Raw genomic sequence first — 20483 nt, 5'->3', positions numbered from 1 at the left:
GCTTGCCGCTCTTCTTTGAACCTTCTAAATCTCTTGCATGAGGCCCAACTGCGAAGGGTCCCATACAGACGAACAATACTCTAAGTAGGGATGGGCTATGGTTGCGCTCGACAAACGCGCGACGCGAAGGCCATTTCTCGAGAATGTCTCGGTTATGCTCGAGAAGTTGACAGTGCTGCGCTCTCTGAGAAATTGCGCAAACCTTCAGTACACGAAGCACTGAGCCGCAGCGGTCGTACTCGTCGTACGTCCGTGCACGGAAAACTTTGAAATTCTATGATTGATATCAACTGTACTACCGTTATTAATATGTACTGAAGTATTAGTATATGTCTGATAAGACAAAAATCATAGAATTGTTGTTTAAAACAAAGCACAGAATTCACATGAAACAGAAGCTTTATTCTTACAAAATAAATTACCTTGTACATTCTGCATGTATGCGTGCATGCCTAAACGTGAAAGAGAAGTGCTATAGCCTTTTATATACAGAAACTGCGTACATGCGTTTACTTACTGAAGAAAGAAAGGAAACAGAAGTTGTTCAGCAGAAGGCATTTTTACATCCCATTGCTGCACTGCCGTCGATTTTTGTTTAAAAATATGATTTTATTAACCAATTGGCCTTGTAGTCTGCTTCTTTGTTTGTTTATAAGTAGTACTGTTTTCGAAAATATTCTTTCACTGGGAACAGAAAATGCCAGTATTGCAAGATATTTTTTTGCAACGACAGCTAGACGTGGGCAATTGTTTTCATTTTTTTTTCAGTAGTGTAATGTATTATCCGTTCATTGTAGGTATGGTTCTTCCACATATCGTTGTACCTCCAGGTCTATGCTATCACAACCACTTTTCATTAGATTTTTCTTGGTAACCTCTTCATCGAAAGAAGCCCATAAGGAACTACTGGAGTTTTGTACGAAATGGTACTCGTGGCTAGTGTCGTTAAGCAGCCGAATGAGTAGATCGTACGGTCTCTACCACGTTTGTGCACTCTGCAATTATGCTTGCAAAGGCATGTTTTGAATGAATAGGATTCGTAAATGGTAACGTTTTAACTTGGGTCGAGATCTGTGGCAACGGCATGTACTTTGTTTGTTTCTATTAATCCTAGCCGGGCTATTAGTGAGTTGTGCAGATGTTGCTGTAGCTCTTGCGCTGTCATGGTAGCCCACTTCCCATTGCATTAGGTTAGGATTAGTTGTTTTATTATTGGAATAGCTTTCGAAAGAGAGGTATAGTTTTCAGTTGAGATTTCACTTGTTACCACTTCAAATGGCTCCAGTACACATAAACATTCGCTCAAAATTCGACACTCGTCAGCTGTGAGGTTCTCTACACCTGAATACAAACATGATAAACAGGCTGCAATGCATTCCTTTTGCTCCACTAGACTTTGTAGCATATAAAACGTACTGTTACATCGGGCTTTGGTTTCTTGAATCAATTTATAAACAGGTATTTTCATTATATCCTGGATCTCATGGAGTTTTTCATTAGCATTGCAACTTCTTTTAAAATAGCTAACATTTTTTCTGGCCTTTTCCTGCATTATGCAGAGCTCACTGTTGCTGTTCAAAGAACTTTTCACAACTAAATTGATGGTGTGTGCTAAACAAGGCACATGTTGCATATCTATGTTGACACTGTGAATAAGTTGTACGGCTGCCGTCATGTTACTGGCGTTGTCAGTTGTGATGCTTACAACTTTGTTTTCAATGTTCTATTTTGAAATCACGTTATCTAACGCCTCACTAATAGTTAGCGCTGTATACTTTTCCGGGAAACGGAATGTCTCGAGAGCTAAAGCTTTCAGGCACCAATTAGTGTTAATGAAATGACCACTTACAGCACTATATGCCTTACTATCGAGTGAGGTCCAAATATCGGTCGTTAAAGAAACACAGGTAGAGTCTTCCATGGCCAAGTTTACAGCCTTTTTCTGTTTATTGTAATCGTTCCCAGTCATGAGGCGCAACTTTTTTCGATTTGGTATCGAGTATTGTGGGTCCAACAGTGAAACAAATCGTCGAATACCAGTGCCCTCGACGATTGAAAACGGTTGAAAATTGTCTGTTATCATGCCCACTAGTGCTTCATCTAGCTGTTGTTGCCGTTTACTTCCCTCTATGAAGATCAGTGCTCCTGCAAGGGGATACGTTATGCTCGACAACTAGTCCAATAAAATTACATATCGTATCGTGCAAAAGCTAGGATAGTATAGGTTTGATTTTGGGGTATGTTTTATGTTATCGGAGTACGATTAGAAAATCAATGTTTTTTAAGCTTGGCGAACCGCTTCGGACACTATTCGAACTTTTGCACGGAATTCACCTTTTGTACCATACGTACCTGGATGTTTTGTCTGCCTTGTACAATTGGAAGAATGAGCCTCTGTATCCACGGACGTCGCTGTTTTATTGCTCGATAAATTGTGCAGTTTAAGATGTCTAATCATGCCCGTTGTACTTTTTGATACATTACGGAGATTTTTACGACAAATGTTGCAAGTAACGTTATCTCCATCCTCCATAAAGTATTGCCAGCACCATGATGTTCGTTTTCGAGTGTCCATATTGATTTGAATAACAACTTTACTCGAATGAAACCTGAGACATTCTAGTTACGAGCACAGCGAGCAGCGAGCATGTTGGTCTAGCGGCGGCATTCAATTCATGAAACAACAGCGGCGCGGCCTATGTTGTCGCAGCCAACTGGCGCGCAGCGGCACACAGCGCCGAGCCGTTTCTCGTGAGCTTCTCGAGAATTGCTTGAGAAGTAGATGCTCGAGGAATTCGCGGTGCACTCGAATCGCCGCGCCTCGCCATCCCATCACTGACGCTAAGACTGGACGAACTTACGTATTGTCAGCAATTTCCTTCGATGAAGGACTGCACCCCTTCAGGATTCTACCGATAAACGGCAGTCTATAGTTTGCCTGGCCCATTACTTGTGTAATCTGATCGTTCCATTTCATATCATTTCGAATAGTCACACCCAGATACTTGACGAATATTACCACTTCAAAACACTGGGCATTTATATTGTACTCATACATTAATGGGGATTTTCACCTTGTTATACACCGTAGGTTACACTTACTAATATTAAGAGATAACTGCTAGTCATTACACCAAGCATTTATTTTCTGCAAATCCTCATTGATTTCTTCACAACTTTCGTGTGATAATACTTTCCTGTAGACTACAGCATCATTGGCAAACAGTCTAATGCCGCTGTCAATACCATCAACCACATCGTTTATGTAAATCGTAAAAAGCAGAGGACCTATTTCGCTGCCTTGAGGTACACCTAAAGTTACGCTTGTTTCTGTTGAATTCGCCCCTTTCAGGACGATATACTGCTCTCTGTCTGTTAGAAAACTTCCTATCCAACCGCGTATTTCATCGGATAGACCGTAAGCGACCACTTTTTGGAGCAACGACCGTGTGGAACCGAGTCGAGCACCTTTCGAAAGTCAAGAAATATAGCATCAACCTTGTAGCCGGTATCTAGAGCCTGTTGTGTATCATACACAAAGAAGACCAGCTGTGTCTCGCATGACTGCTGTTTCCTAAAACCGTGCTGGTTCCTGCAGATGAACTTCTCAGAATCTAGAAAGGTCATTATATCTGAACACAAAATATGTTCCATGACTCTACAACTAATCGATGTCAGTGAAGTTGGCCGGTAATTATGTGCATCCGATTTTCTACCCTTTTTATAGATTGCTGTGACCTGGGCCTTCTTCCAGTCCCGTGGCACTTCCCGCTATTCCAGTGACCTCTCATAGATGATAGATAAGAATGGTGCTATATTTGTAGTATAGTCAACATATAATCTTACAGGTATACCGTCTGGACCAGATGCCTTCCTGGCGTCTAAGGCTCTTAGTTGTTTTACAATCCCAGATACACTAAACACTATGTCAGCCATCCTTGCGTTTGTTCGGTAGTTGAAAGGGGGAAAGTTGCTGCAGTCCTCTAGTGTAAACGAGTTTTTGAAAGCTAGATTTAGAATTTCGGCCTTCTCTTTATCATCATCCGTTACATTACCTGTACTGTCAGCAAGAGAATGTATTGAATTATTTGTAGCGTTCATAGTTTTTATGTACAACCAAAATTTTGGGGGTTATTTTTAGAATCCGCAAATAAATTATTGCTTTCGAATTCGTTATGAAAATCTCACATTGACTTTTTGACAGCTGCTTTCATTTCGCATAATTTCTGTTTGTCAGTGGGGCAGTGACTACTTTTAAAACGACTGTGCCAAATTCCCTGCTTTCTCAGCAACTTCCATATATGTTTGTCGTACCAAGATGGGTGCTTTCCCTCCTCTATATTTTTTCTAGGCACACACTTCTCTAGCACGGGGTGGACACTACTTTTAAATTCCGACCAAAGATGCTCTTTGTGTCCTGTGGTGAATGCTTGGAGCTGACTAAGAAGATATTCATTGATGACACTTTTATTTGCTTTCCCAAACAAGAAAACTCTACGCTGTTTCTTTGGGTTTTTGGCAACTTCCACTGATATAGAAGCCACAACGACACTGTGTTCGCTAATACCTTCTTCTAGATTAACTTCCTCAAAACGATCAGGTCTGTTTGTCGCCTAGATACGTTCCCATCTCGAGCTCGTTTACTAACCAATTGCTCAAGGTTGTATATTGAGTGCGCTCCTAGAATAGCTGCACATGAATCTTTCTTTCTGCCCCCTGTGATAAACGTGTAATTTCTCCAGTCAATGGATGCCAGATTAAAGTCTCCTCCTATAACTAATGGATGATTTTGATATTTAGTTCCTATGTACTCAAATGGTTCAAATGGCTCTGAGCACTATGACACTCAACTGCTGAGGTCATAAGTCCCCTAGAACTTAGAACTACTTAAACCTAACTAACCGAAGGGCAACACACACATCCATGCCCGAGGCAGGATTCGAACCTGAGACCGTAGCGGTCGCGCGGTTCCAGACTGTAGCGCCAGAAACGCTCGGCCACCAGCGGCCGGCTCCTATGTACTCAAGACTTTTCCTGAAACGTTCTGTGACGTTTGTTGCGGATGTTGGTGGTCCATAAAAACATCCTAATACAATGGTCAATTCTTGTCTGATTGACAGCTTTATCCAGACTATTTCACAGTCCGACTCAGTATAGATCTCAACTGGTTTTAAATAGCTTTTAACTGCAATTAACACACCACCTCCCATGGCATCAGTCCTACCATTTGTAATTATTGTGCAATCGGAGCTATTTATGTCTGGATGCAACAAGTTTTCTGTACCTAATACAATATTGGCCTTGCTACTGGTTATTTCAGAGAGTAACTCGGGGATCTTGCTACAGACACTATGACAATTTACTAACATGAGATTTTTAGCATATTTAAATTATTTGGAATGGCCTGTTTGGCCGAACTAACAATTCTTACAGTTGGTACACCCACATTAGTGTCATGAACTGGTAATTTTTCAGACCAACTGTTTGTCCCCGTGTGGGGAGGAGCCAAATCTAAAATATACCCATGTGCACGTCCCAAGTTCTGTGCCACCCATGTAGCTGCTTCCTGTGTGTAGTACACTCCTGATCTATTAAGGGACGTCCTACAACCTTGCACCCTACAGTGTAGGTTGAGGAATCTACAACCATTTTCATCACATAGCTTGTTCTCAACAGATAAGTAAGATTCTCAGCCACCTGTGTAATAGCTCTCTGGAACAGGGCATTTTCCCTGATAGACTGAAATATGCTATTGTTATACCTTTGCATAAAAAGGGGGATAGATCTGATGTCAACAATTACCGTCCAATCTCCCTTCTAACAGCTTTATCCAAAATTTTTGAGAAAGTAATGTATTCAAGAGTAGCTTCACATATCTGTAAAAATGAAGTACTAACAAAATGTCAGTTTGGTTTCCAGAAAGGTTTTTCAACAGAAAATGCCATATATGCTTTCACCAGTCAAATTTTGAATGATCTGAATAACCGAACACCTCCCATTGGGATTTTTTGTGATCTCTCAAAGGCTTTTGATTGTGTAAATCATGAAATTCTGCTAGACAAGCTCAAGTATTGTGGCATGAGGGGGACAGTGCACAAATGGTTTAATTCGTACCTAACTGGAAGAGTGCAGAAAGTTGAAATAAGTAGTTCTCGTAACATGCAAAAATCAGCACATTCCTCAAACTGGGGAACTATCAAGAATGGGGTTCCACAAGGGTCAGTCTTGGGTCCTTTGTTGTTCTTATTATATATTAATGACTTGCCATTCTATATTCATGAAGAGGCAGAGTTAGTTCTCTTTGCTGATGATACAAGTATAGTAATCACACCTGAGAAACAAGAATTAACTGATGAAATTGTCAATACTGTCTTTCAGAAAATTACTAAGTGGTTCCTTGTAAACGGACTCTCACTGAATTTTGATAAGACACAGTACATACAGTTCCGTACAGTGAATGGTATGACGCCATTAATAAATATAGACCTTAATCAGAAGCATATAGCTAAGGTAGAATATTCCAAATTTTTAGGTATGTCCATTGATGAGAGATTAAATTGGAAGAAACACATTGATGATCTGCTGAAACGTTTGAGTTCAGCTACTTATGCAATAAGGGTCATTGCAAATTTAGGTGATAAACATCTTAGTAAATTAGCTTACTACGCCGATTTTCACTCATTGCTTTCATATGGCATCATATTTTGAGGTAATTCATCACTGAGGAATAAAGTATTCATTGCACAGAAGCGTGTAATCAGAATAATAGCTGGAGTCCACCCAAGATCATCCTGCAGACATTTATTTAACGATCTAGGGATATTCACAGTAGCTTCTCAGTATATATACTCTCTTATGAAATTTGTTATTAACAACCAAACCCAATTCATAAGTAATAGCAGTGTGCATAACTACAATACTAGGAGAAATGACGATCTTCACTATTCAAGATTAAATCTAACTTTGGCACAGAAAGGGGTGAATTATACTGGCACTAAAGTCTTTGGTCACTTACCAAATAGTGTCAAAAGTCTGACAGATAACCAACAAGTATTTAAGAAGAAATTAAAAGACTTTCTTAATGACAACTCCTTCTACTCCATAGAGGAATTTTTAGATATAAATTAAGAAAAAAAAATATTAAAAAATTAAAAAAAATAAAAAAATAAAAATAAAAAACACAAAAATTAAAGTTGTTATATTAACTTAAATATGTTGTTAAATTAACCTAATTATGTCATGTATTGGAAAATTCGACTCGTTCCACATCATTACGAAATATCGTATTCATGATCCATGGAACTAGTATTAATCTAATCTAATCTAATCTAATAGTTGACATACCATCTGGTTTAATTTTCCACTCGACTCCAAACCAGAGGACCCCGGTCCACCCTGGATACAATGCTGCAGATTGTCAGCTTGGCTTCCACCCCTCGAGAGATGGAGGCCGCCTTCGCCAATTTAGCCACCCGTTGAAAGGCTATGTTGATAGAGTGGTGAGGGTGATGCCCTCAGTGGAAGATCGTAGGAGGAATTTTGATGACAATAATCAATGAGGGAGAGAATTTCAGGTAAATAGGATTAACAGGACCAATTATAATAGATATCCAAATAATGTTTGGGTGGAGGATAGCCAGAATGGGCACGGAAATGGTAAGAGAATTTCAAGTAAAAGATATGGTGGAGATGACTTTAATTCTGGGCCAAATCATTTAAACTAGAAAATGCTGCAGTTTTGGCTCGCACTTGAGCAGGTAATGATTAAGAGCCACTTGTATATAAATGTGCTGTAATCACAGGTAAGGGTAATGAAAATGACAGTAGCAAGACGAATGTAATTTCTAATTCTAGTGAGATGTTGAATATTAGTGTTGGTAGCAATGTGTATCCGATAAAAGATGTGGAGAAACCTACTATACAAAAATTAAATAATGAAACAGAGTGTGTTGATGTTGCTCGGGATGTCCAAAGTGTCACAATGGATGTTAAATTTTTGAGAGAACATAAGGAAGTAAGGTGTTTTGCTTCGTGGTCTAATACTGGAAACAAGGATCAACTAATTGGCCAAATATATGAGGACAGTCAAAGTGACAGTGGGTCTGATTCTGACAGCAGTTGTAATGATGATAGCAGTGACGAATCCAGTAGTGATGAGGATAAGGTATTTGAATTTATAATTGATAATGATGGCAATGTGTTAAGTAAAGAGAGAATATAGGAGAATAATATTAGGCCTAATGAAGAGTTAGAGTTTGAGAGTGGTAATGAGGAAGAAGACCATTACTATCTGTCACTTGACTGTGTCTGACAATCATGTTGGTAACTAGGAAAGGATAAATGAGGATCACCTGGTAACTGAAAAGGAAGTGTGTCATCCTATAATAACAGCAAGTGTATGAGGTAAACATGGTAAGTGCTTACTGGACAGTGGTAGTGATCTGAATGGCAGTTCACAAGCATTTTTGGAGTCTGTTCGAAAACAGAGGGAATAGTAGTGATGCATGTTTTGGGAACAAAAATTGTTGGTGCTACCGGTAAGCTATCAAAGACTGTGAAACAAGAGGTACTATTAAGTGTGGAATTAGTAGGACAGTTGTTGAAGTGCAATGTCTTGTGATTCAAATCTCAGCATTGATGTAATATTTGAGACTAATTTCCTGTGCAATTAGCATGTAGGGGGTTCAGCATTCCGTGTTGGTTTAATTATGTGGTGCTAATGCTTACCCCAGCTGTCTCTCTCATTTTTCATGTTTCTGGAGGCCTATAGGTCGTTTGTAAGTCAATCAGACACATTCTATCTTTGACTTCGATGTGATTTTGTGCAGTAGGATACTTTATTATAGGGATTTGTTAAAAAAGTTCCTCCACTATTATTTATGTGTATTATGTTGTGTTGGTGATAAATAATGTAATCATAAAAGGATGGAAGAAAATAAAGTGCTACCATGGTTAAAGAATTTCTGTCAAACAAATGGAAGGTAAACTGAAAATGAAAGGTGTCAGCATATGTGGAGGATAATTAACATCTGAAGTAATCAGCTATTGGTGTAGCAGCAGAAGCTATATGCAATATAATTCAACTTGGATGAATATTAATTATGGTATACTAGAAGTGTTTGTGTTCAGTGTAATCAGTATATGTGAGATCTACCTATAGAAATGTCATGATACAACCTTTTCTAATATTAAGGAATTACAACATTAAACATAATTGCCTGGAGTAATGTGTGTGGAAAGAGAAAGTGAGATTTGTATGTATATCGCCCTTCAGGTTAGAATGTCAAGCAAATAATAGTTTTTCTCAGTGATAATTTTGTCTGGTTGTTAATGAGAGCTAAGTTTGCCTTAGCATATGGATCTGTTACTGTGGAGTGTTTTTCAGTAGAGTCAATTTTGCATTAGATAAGCAGAGCAGGTGTTAATTAGATAATGAAACAATAATGAAATAATAAAATAATGAATTAGGGAGCCTGTCTCTGCAGTAGGGATATTATTTGAGAATGCACTCCACTAGCTAATAAGGTAAGAATTGTAAGTAAAATAATGGAGCTGACAGATGTGAGTAATGAAAAAGATAACTGTTTACAAATAAATGTGGTGTAACTGTATTGATGATCTAATTGTGAACCACGCAACATTGGATACTGTGTATACTGTGCAATTCATGACACTGTACATGGGTATGAGAGCTTAACAAAAAGAACAATAATTTAGTGTGGTACATGTCATATAATGCAGCATCATTGAATCTATATATTATCTGAAAACTTCTATTTGTGTTTTGAGGAATTACGAGCTTATTGGGACAAAGAAAAGTAATTTTGCTGATTAACTGATAACTGTGGTACTAGACTGATGTGAATATTCAGACAGGTCAACCATTTGGTAACATTTTGTGATTTTTGTGAGGATTTAATTTTATGTATGAATGAGAGAAGTGCTCATAGTTCAGTAGAAAAGTGGTACAACTTCTGTCACCTTAATTTAGAGTGGAATAGTAATTAAGTTACATGATGGTGACTCTATGGGAACAGGATACGAATAGTGATGAATGTAATAAACTGTCCCCACTAATATCTGCACATATATATATTTCGACAATTATCAAATGTTGTCTATGTTTGATATGACCTATCAATGCCACAACTCTATTCCTTGTTCATAACAGAATGATTAGTTAATTTATGCTACTGCACATCTTGAGTTTTTGGTATTTTGGAAATGGGAAAGAAACACAAATATTTCAAGTTTAACCAGTTTCAGACAGAATTATGATTTAGATTAATGTTTTGTAGTGTAATGTGCACTTGATTTTAAAATTTTTTCTAGTCCACACCTTTTGTACTATAGTCAAATTTAGTGCTAATAATTGTAATGTTATGAGAACTATGCAATATATGTATTTATGAAGTAATGCCTATCAGTTTTAGCATTAAACAGTTTTTCTTAGACTTCAGTTAGAAGTAGAAAGAAAGTGTACTAAAGTAGGGTATTTTGTCTGATTTTTTCATCTACTGTGGGGGAAGAGTACCACCTCCTAAGGAACTGAAAGTGGTGCATTTCCTTACTAGCTGCCATTTGGACCTGTTGAAGTTGTTGACAACTTGGTGAGGAAACATGTGGAAGCTCATTGAAAAAGTGAAAGAGCTTGTGAAAATTACTAAACATTGAGCAAGTTAATTTTTTTGTCTAAACATGAACTGCAATGGGCAGTGTAATTTAACCTCTTTCTACCCATGATGATTAATTTTTTGTTAAGCGAAACAGGACTTGCTTAAAATGATATGTATCTTTAAATGTAATCTTCACTTACCCGAAAAGAACATCACTTATGATGAAAATGCAAAATTTTGTTAAAAGTATAACTTATGGTTATTTTCTGACATTGTACAATACACTGTATGTCAATATTTTGTATGGGGATTTTCACGTGGCTAGTTCATATGAGTATAAATTTTAAAAAACATATGTATTGCAGTTTTGATAAGATTTCTTATGTAATATTTTGTTGTGGGTAGATTTTAAACCCAATTACTGGCGTCACTTGTGGTCATTGAATTGCCCAGTTAGCAATTTGCAATATCTATCTGGTCAATCTAATGAGGGAGCAATGTGACAAAGCAAGCTGGGATATTTTTGCTTCCCATCTTGTTTTGCCATCTGTCTCCTTAAAATTCATTTCTTTTCTCACTTTTAACTTATTACCATTATCATACATGAATGTTTGTTGTTGTGGTCTTCAGTCCTGAGACTAGTTTGATGCAGCTCTCCATGCTACTCTATCCTGTGCAAGATTCTTCATCTCCCAGTACCTACTGCAACCTACATCCTTCTGAATCTGCTTAGTGTATTGATCTCTTGGTCTCCCTCTACGATTTTTACCCTCCACGCTGCCCTCCGATGCTAAATTTGTGATCCCTTGATGCCTCAAAACATGTCCTACCAACCGATCCCTTGTTCTAGTCAAGTTGTGCCACAAACTTCTCTTCTCCCCAATCCTATTCAATACCTCCTCATTAGCTACGTGATCTACCCACCTTATCTTCAGCATTCTTCTGTAGCACCACATTTCGAAACCTTCTATTCTCTTCTTGTCCAAACTGGTTATCGTCCATGTTTCACTTCCATACATGGCTACACTCCATACAAATACTTTCAGAAACGACTTCCTGACACTTAAATCTATACTCAATGTTAACAAATTTCTCTTCTTCAGAAACGATTTCCTTGCCATTGCCAGTCTACATTTTATATCCTCTCTACTTCGACCTTCATCAATTATTTTACTCCCCAAATAGCAAAACTCCTTTACTAGTTTAAGTGTCTCATTTCCTAATCTAATCCCCTCAGCATCACCCGATTTAATTTGACTACATTCCATTATCCTCGTTTTGCTTTTGTTGATGTTCATCTTATAACCTCCTTTCAAGACACTGTCCATTCCGTTCAAGTGCTCTTCCAAGTCCTTTGCTGTCTCTGACAGAATTACAATGTCATCGGCGAACCTCAAAGTTTTTATTTCTTCTCCATGAATTTTAATACCTACTCTGAATTTTTCTTTTGTTTCCTTTACTGCTTGCTCAATATACAGATTGAATAACATCGGGGAGAGGCTACAACCCTGTCTCACTCCTTTCCCAACCACTGCTTCCCTTTCATGTCCCTCGACTCTTATAACTGCCATCTGGTTTCTGTACAAATTGTAAATAGCCTTTCACTCCCTGTATTTGACCCCAGCCACCTTCAGAATTTGAAAGAGAGTATTCCAGTTAACGTTGTCAAAAGCTTTCTCTAAGTCTACAAATGCTAGAAACGTAGGTTTGCCTTTTCTTAATCTTACTTCTAAGATAAGTCGTAAGGTTAGTATTGCCTCACGTGTTCCAACATTTCTACGGAATCCAAACTGATCATCCCCGAGGTCCACTTCTACCAGTTTTTCCATTCGTCTGTAAAGAATTCGCGTTAGTATTTTGCAGCTGTGACTTATTAAACTGATAGTTTGGTAATTTTCACATCTGTCAACACCTGCTTTCTTTGGGATTGGAATTATTATATTGTCCTTGAAGTCTGTGGATGTTTCACCTGTCTCATACATCTTGCTCACCAGATGGTAGAGTTTTGTAATGACTGGCTCTCCCAAGGCCATCAGTAGATCTAATGGAATGTTGTCTACTCCCGGGGCCTTGTTTCGACTCAGGTCTTTCAGTACTCTGTCAAACTCTTCACGCAGTATCTTATCTCCCATTTCATCTTCATCTACATCCTCTTCCATTTCCATAATATTGTCCTCAAGTACATCGCCCTTGTATAAACCCTCTATATACTCCTTCCACCTTTCTGCCTTCCCTTCTTTGCTTAGAACTGGGTTGCCATCTGAGCTCTTGGTATTCATACAAGTGGTTCTGTTCTGTCCAAAGGTCTCTTTAATTTTCCTGTAGGCAGTATCTATCTTACCCCTAGTGAGACAAGCCTCTACATCCTTACATTTGTCCTCTAGCCATCCATGCTTAGCCATTTTGCACTTCTCAACGATCTCATTATTGAGACGTTTGTATTCCTTTTTGCCTGCTTCATTTACTGCATTTTTGTATTTTCTCCTTTCATCAGTTAAATTCAATATTTCTTCTGTTACCCAAGAATTTCTATTAGCCCTCGTCTTTTTACCTACTTGATCCTCTGCTGCCTTCACTACTTCATCCCTCAGAGTTACCCATTCTTCTTCTACTTTATTTCTTTCCCCCATTCCTGTCAATTGTTCCCTTATGCTCTCCCTGAAACTCTCTACAACCTCTGGTTCTTTCAGTTTATCCGGGTCCCATCTCCTTAAATTCCCACCTTTTTGCAGTTTCTTCAGTTTCAATCTGCAGTTCATAACCAATAGATTGTGGTCAGAATCCACATATGCTCCTGGAAATGTCTTACAATTTAAAACCTGGTTCCAAAATCTCTGTCTTACCATTATATAATCTATCTGATACCTTTTAGTATCTCCAGGATTCTTCCAGGTATACAACCTTCCTTTATGATTCTTGAACCAAGTGTTAGCTATGATTAAGTTATGCTCTGTGCAAAATTCTACAAGGCGGCTTCCTCTTTCATTTCTTCCCCCCAATCCATATTCACCTACTATGTTTCTTTCTCTCCCTTTTCCTACTGACGAATTCCAGTCACCCATGACTATTAAATTTTCGTCTCCCTTCACTAACTGAATAATTTCTTTTATCTCGTCATACATTTCATCAATTTCTACATCATCTGCAGAGCTAGTTGGCATATAAACTTGTACTACTGTAGTAGGCATGGGCTTTGTGTCTATCTTGGCCACAATAATGCGTTCACTATGCTGTTTGAAGTAGCTAACCCGCACTCCTATTTTTTATTCATTATTAAACCTACTACTGCATTACCCCTATTTGATTTTGTATTTATAACCCTGTAGTCACCTGACCAAAAGTCTTGTTCCTCCTGCCACCGAACTTCACTAATTCCCACTATATCTAACTTTAACCTATCCATTTCCCTTTTTAAATTTTCTAACCTACCTTCCCGATTAAGGGATCTGACATTCCACGCTCCGATCCGGAGAACGCCAGTTTTCTTTCTCCCGATAACGACGTCCTCTTGAGTAGTCCCCGCCCGGAGATCCGAATGGGGGACTATTTTACCTCCGGAATATTTTACCCAAGAGGACGCCATCATCATTTAATCATACAGTAAAGCTGCATGTCCTCGGGAAAAATTACGGCTGTTGTTTCCCCCTCCTTTCAGCCGTTCGCAGTACCAGCACATCAAGGCCGTTTTGGTTAATGTTACAAGGCCAGATCAGTCAATCATCCAGACTGTTGCCCCTGCAACTACTGAAAAGGCTGCGGCCCCTCTTCAGGAACCACATGTTTGTCTGGCCTCTCAACAGATACCCCTCCGTTGTGGTTGCACCTACGGTACGGCCATCTGTATCACTGAGGCACGCAAGCCTCCCCACCAACGGCAAGACCCATGGTTCAGGGGGGGCATATGTGAATATAATCTGCATTTTCCTAAAAGAGAAAGGTTGGCCCTCAGTTTTAAAGAATATAACACACAATCTAATCTTGTGCTTACTTTTAGGTATGTAATTGATTTTCTAATGTATTTTTACTATGCCTAATTAGTATCTTTTGTTATAGGGTGCAATCAGTGATTGTTTATTAACTTAATTCTATTGTTGGTGTATGAAAAAATATAAATTATATATTTATTATAAACATTTGGAAGATGAAATACTAGTCATCTTAAGGTATCTATTTGAAAACATGTTGGCAAAACCAGCCCTTCATTAATTCCAAAGTAATTAACAGTTTTGTCCAAAGTATTGTTTGCATACTTATATTTGTTAATTTCATATTTTAAACAAATAATTTGGACTAACTCTTGTAGTAGAAGAAACTGTTAAAAAGGACAAATTTTTTGATGCATTCAGTTAAACAAGTGAGTTATGTTTTAATTGTAATTTCTGTAAATTAAACTTCAAACAATGTGTAGTTTCAGCACCTATTATTGTGCTGATGTATAAGGGCACAATTTCTAGTTTTGAGGCAGTCTGTCTGAGGACAAGTTTCAGACGAGGAACTTGTGTTGGTTAGAACGACAACAATAGATCAACTTAACAGTGAAATAAGTGTTAAAGCAATGACAGTGTCTGTTCCATATATACCTGACTATTCCGAAAGAACTGTGAATCATGTGGTTATGTTTTTACTGCTCATTGATGTTCACCAGGAAACTCTCGTAGCAGTATGTGGATGTTCGCCTGCTGACTTTAATGAGGCTTATGGGAAGTTAGAACAATAGTGCACTGGCCATATGTAACTGTGTATTATGGGAGGGGGGGGGTTGTGAAAAGTGAACGTAAAGGACTGTGAAATATGACTGTGCATCTGTCAGCTACATGATTTACAACAGACAGTACTGCTTGTCCACCCCTATTTTTTCGGCCAGTAAGTCAATGGTGAGGACAAAAAACCAAGAAATAAAGTGGGTGAACTGCTACATATGGATAAATCCTTTTAGCTTTACACTGACTCCTGGCATGATCCATCAATCAGAGTCTTTCCTGGAAGTTTCAGTGGCCTGCTCTCTGATGCAAGCCAGTCTACTGACCTCAGACTTTCACCTCTGATGCTTCATGGAGCTACCACCAGACTTCTGGTGAAAGTTGGTCTACGCCAGAGGAGACTCCATGACTCTCATAATATGGCACATCATAGTGTTCATGCAAAAACAAACAATTAGTGTACTGTGTGAGACATTTACTGTGACTCTAGTAATTGCAATACAGTCTTCTGTGAGTGGCAGTGCATTGGACTTCTGGCTCTCACCCACTTCAAGACAGGTACTTGACTGAGAACTGTTATTTTGAGTTTATTGAAGTTAAGCTCCAAAGAAGGATTTTGGAAGGTTTACATTCTTTTCAATAAACTCGTTATTCCAGTCTACCCGGGTAGTAATTTTACCATGTTTAACCTTACATTTAGGCCATAGCACTGAAATACTGAGCACACAGTCATACTTCGTTGTCTTCATGTATGCATTTTTCTATTTCAGTGTCGGTTCTGTATGCAAATCAAAAATGAAAATTTTAAAGCATCGCACACTTCTTGAGTTATACAACCTATTAGCAGGAGTGCCCCAGGAAAGTGTGGTTGGAGTGTTCTTGTTTTCTATATACTTAACGAACAGATGGATGGGGTCAGCTGTAATCTGCAATTCCTTGCTGATGAAACTGTAGTGTATAGGAAAGTGTCACTGTGTTGAGTGACTGTAGGTGGATACAGCATACTTGGACAGAATTTATGTTTGGTGTGACTAATGGCAGCTTGCTCAAAATGAAGAAAAATGTGAATTAATGCAGATGAATAGGAAACAGAATCCTGTGATGTTCAATTAATTTACATATATGTGTAAGTCTATAATAAAATAATAATATATGTGTTCAAAATATAATATGCACTGTAATTGAAATTGTAAATGTGTACCGACATATCCAGTATCACTCTAAACGGTGATCAAAGGATGAATAAATGAATAATACAGCATTAGTCCTGGGCTACTTGACACTGTCATGTCAATTAAATATTTAGACATAACATTGTAAAGCAATATGAAATGGAATTAGTGGTATGGAAAGTGAATCATCAGTTTCAGTTTATAGAGTGAATTCTAGAAAAATGTAGCTCATGGGAATGAAGCAGTTAGGTTAGTGCATAAGAGGGTGTCTCCATGGATGAATGTCTGGAGGAGGAATTTTGGGGAATGACAAGAGCTGCTGTTCCTGACCAAGCCTTAGGATGTGGACGGAGAGGAGTGGAGAGGATGGAGTCCCGACCAGGGGAGGCAGAGTGAGTTCTGTCTAGATCTGGTAGAATGGATATATATCAGGGCAGATATCATGGTTGGGTTAGGGAAGGTGATTACAGTTTCATTGGAATAGGATGTGGAGGGTGAGGAAGTGTAGCTTTAGGAAAATGTGGTCATAGAGGCATGGCAGAGTACCAGGAATAGTGAGCAGAGGGGAAGCTATGTGGGGTGGGGATAGTATCAAATGTATGGGTAACACAGGATATTCAGAGATTTCCAAGATGGGTGAGTAAGGGAGGGAGGGGGGGGGGGGATATTATAAGCTGCTAGAGGATGGTGGTGGGAGAGTGTATGTGAATTCATAAGGCTAGGTATAGTGCATGGTGTTTGAGAATCCGAAGGGCATGATAAAAGGACGAAGGAGTGGAAGTCCATGCCACATTTGCTTAGCAGACGATGGGTCAGATCAGGGATTTAGAGGTGTGACGGATTGTGGAAAGATGCAATCTCCATGTTTGGCCAGTTAGTCATTTAGTGATTTTAGTCCATTGTGGGCTCTCTGTTGAATGGTGAGTAGATTGGGCTTCCATGTTAGTCGGGGTCCAAGTGTTAGTCTGTGGTATTTTAGTGCTTTAGTGGATCATATCTTTCATAATTTTCTTTTGTATTCTATCCTCCAACATTTTCTCCACATGTCCTAGCCATCATACTCATTGTGATTTGACAAATTTTGCTATATCTCTTCTTTGTATTAATGCTTGTAGCTACATGTTTCAGGATATCCTGCAGTCTTCTTCCTCTTTTATCCCTTTTGTCGGCAAATGAAAAAATTCTTTCCACTTCAAGAAAACTGTTCCAGGCCCTGTGATATACACTATTCCCAGCTCTGTACGATAGTGCAACCTAGCAAACAGTACAGGGTACTAATTCCATTGGGAATTTCCCACTATTATAGCTGCACCATCTCATAGAGGCTTTGTTTCATCACCTGTTGATCTGTAGTGGAGCTTTTCAGTGCAATTATTTTGACTTTCTTTGATTTTGTTCTCCTTGCTTTAGCATGAGGTAGATAGTTTTGATATTTGTTACTGTAACTTATTCTTTAGTGTTTCCTGTTAATTGTAAAATGTTTTATTTACATACCTTGTCAACATCACCTGCAATGTTTCATTTCATTGGTGGGAGGTATCCCTCCCTTTCTCTATAGTCTGGACACTACCCTATCAGATGGCTCATCCTCTAAATCTCAACAATCCTAAACATGTTGAACAGTTAGGTTACTGCTGGTTATTCAAGGTTTTCGTGAATGATATTTCTACCAGGTGACTCGCAGTTTTCTTCAGGTGCTCTCTGATACTGATCCCCATGTGAAACCAGTCAAGTATTTATCTCTGTTGCACTAAAGTTCTATTATTTTCTAGAATTAAACATCACACCAATTCCAGAGTGGTCAACAGAAGTAAGCATTGAATGAGCTTAGCATTAGTCAGAGAGAGAGTATGTGCCATGCACCACCAACTTGATGTGACATCCAGAGAGTTTCTAACGCTACACTTTTTTATAGCAAAGCCCTCTAACCAGACAAAACTGGGGCCAAGTTGGCAATACCTCCTGCTCCCTACCAGGGTGCACACAAAAGAAATCAGTGTACTGCCAACTAGCCAAGTTTGAACATCTTAACAACAAGGCATGGCAGTATGAGGATGCTCACATGGTTGTCATGCTGAGTGAGAAGGAATTCAATGCAACCATCTTGAAAGTACTGAGCAAGGGTCTTAATTTCACAGGTAGTCCCAGATATTTTCCAGCTCTAGCCTTTTTCAGTGAAGTGCAGCAGGTGGCTCTGAAATTTCCTGCCAGTGAGGCTGAAGAAGTCTGATGAGACACTCACCATAACCATGGCCCTCACACAACTCCAGGAAGATAATAGCTGATAATGGGAATGGTACTGTCATCCTACAGAAGGCAGATTATGATAGTAAGGTGTGATACCTTCTGGATGACCCGGCATTCAAACCAGTAGAAAGGGACCACACAGACCAGGTGGATAAAATGACTAGTGCTCTGCTAAAGGAAATAAGTCTTCCAGAAAAGATCGTTAAGCAGCTAAGACCAGAAGCACCGGTACCACCAAGACTTGATGGCCGCCATAAGGTGCACAGGGAAAGGCACCTTAAGAAGATGGTCTTGCCATATATGAGAAAGTGAGCCCATCCCATTCCGAGGTCAGAGGATTTCCTATGTCATATCAGGCAGCTACAGATCACTGACTTTGACATCATGATCAGCTTAGACATGGTCTCCCTGTTTACTACATACCACTGAATGATTCACTTGAGCTCCAGAACTTATACAGGCACATAGGGAGCTCATTGTACTTGCTATATGGGAGTCAGTTCTACAAGCAAATGGAAGGCATGACAATGGGCAGCTCTCTCTAAATGGTGCTGGCCAATCTCTTTATGGGGAGATTAGAAGAAGAGGCACCTGCATCAGCCGCAGATCAACAAAAATCCTATTTGTAGATGTACTAGTCAAGAGAAAGGCATATGGTACCTTCAGTCACAGTATGTATTACAAACCTACTCACACTGACTTGTATTTGCGAGGCAGTAGTTGCCACCGCCCAGCACAGAAAATTGGTGAACTCAGAGCTCTGGTTCACTAGGCATGAACTCTGCCAGATTCTCATAATTTAGTGACAGAGATAGAACACCTATGATCTATGTTATACAAAAATGGATACTCCACTCAAGATGTTCAAAAGGCACTGTGTCCTGCTTCCCTGCCAGATGTTGCTCAAGGGGTGCAAGAAGAAACGAAGGAGGTCACATATTTGCCATACATCAGGGTCATATCTGCCAACGTCAGCGGAATTCTCCTCAGATATTACATCAAGAGTATGTTTCATCCACCCACCAAGTTTAAGACTCTGCTAAGGAGTGCTAAAGATGTCTTGGGTATACAAAAACCAGCCATTTACCACTTACCATGTCAATTTGATATCAGATACATCAGCCAGAAACTTGGACTGTTGACATTAGGTGCAAAGAACACCAAAGGCACACCACACTGAGACAGGCAACCAAGTCTGTGGTTGCTTAGCACTGTTTAGAGCTTAGTCAATCTATGGATTATAATCATACCAAAATTCTAACACAAACATCAAAGTATTGGGAGAGCATCATCAAAGAATCGATTGAAATTCATGTCATAGAGAATCTTATTAACCTTAACACTGGTTTCCAGTTGAGATCTGTCTGGAACCCAGCACTCAATCTTCTGAAGACCCAACGGAGGCAACATCAAGGTCCTAGGGAACACAAGTACGATTATGGAGTTAGAGATAACAGCCCAGTAGAGGTACAAAGGGTACCTCAGACAACAAACCCAATACCTTAGGACATTTTACTGAGTCTAGAGTGGCAACTTGAACACCAGTGGCCTGAAAATAGCACTACAGCAGCTCTTGGTGGTCACGGTTCTTGAATGGAACACCTGAAACAGCGAGCTACTGTAACAGAATGTCCTAGATCACAGGAGGGCTTAACTGACAGCATTCAGAAGATAAAATATCTAGCACAACTTGGATGTCATCCAGAACTTTATAAAGCATGGTTGACAATGTATAATAGCCCCAAGGT

This window comes from Schistocerca piceifrons, chromosome X (assembly GCF_021461385.2).
Source record: "Schistocerca piceifrons isolate TAMUIC-IGC-003096 chromosome X, iqSchPice1.1, whole genome shotgun sequence".
NCBI classification, from domain to species: Eukaryota; Metazoa; Arthropoda; class Insecta; order Orthoptera; family Acrididae; genus Schistocerca; species Schistocerca piceifrons.
This window is presented reverse-complemented; position numbering follows the sequence as displayed.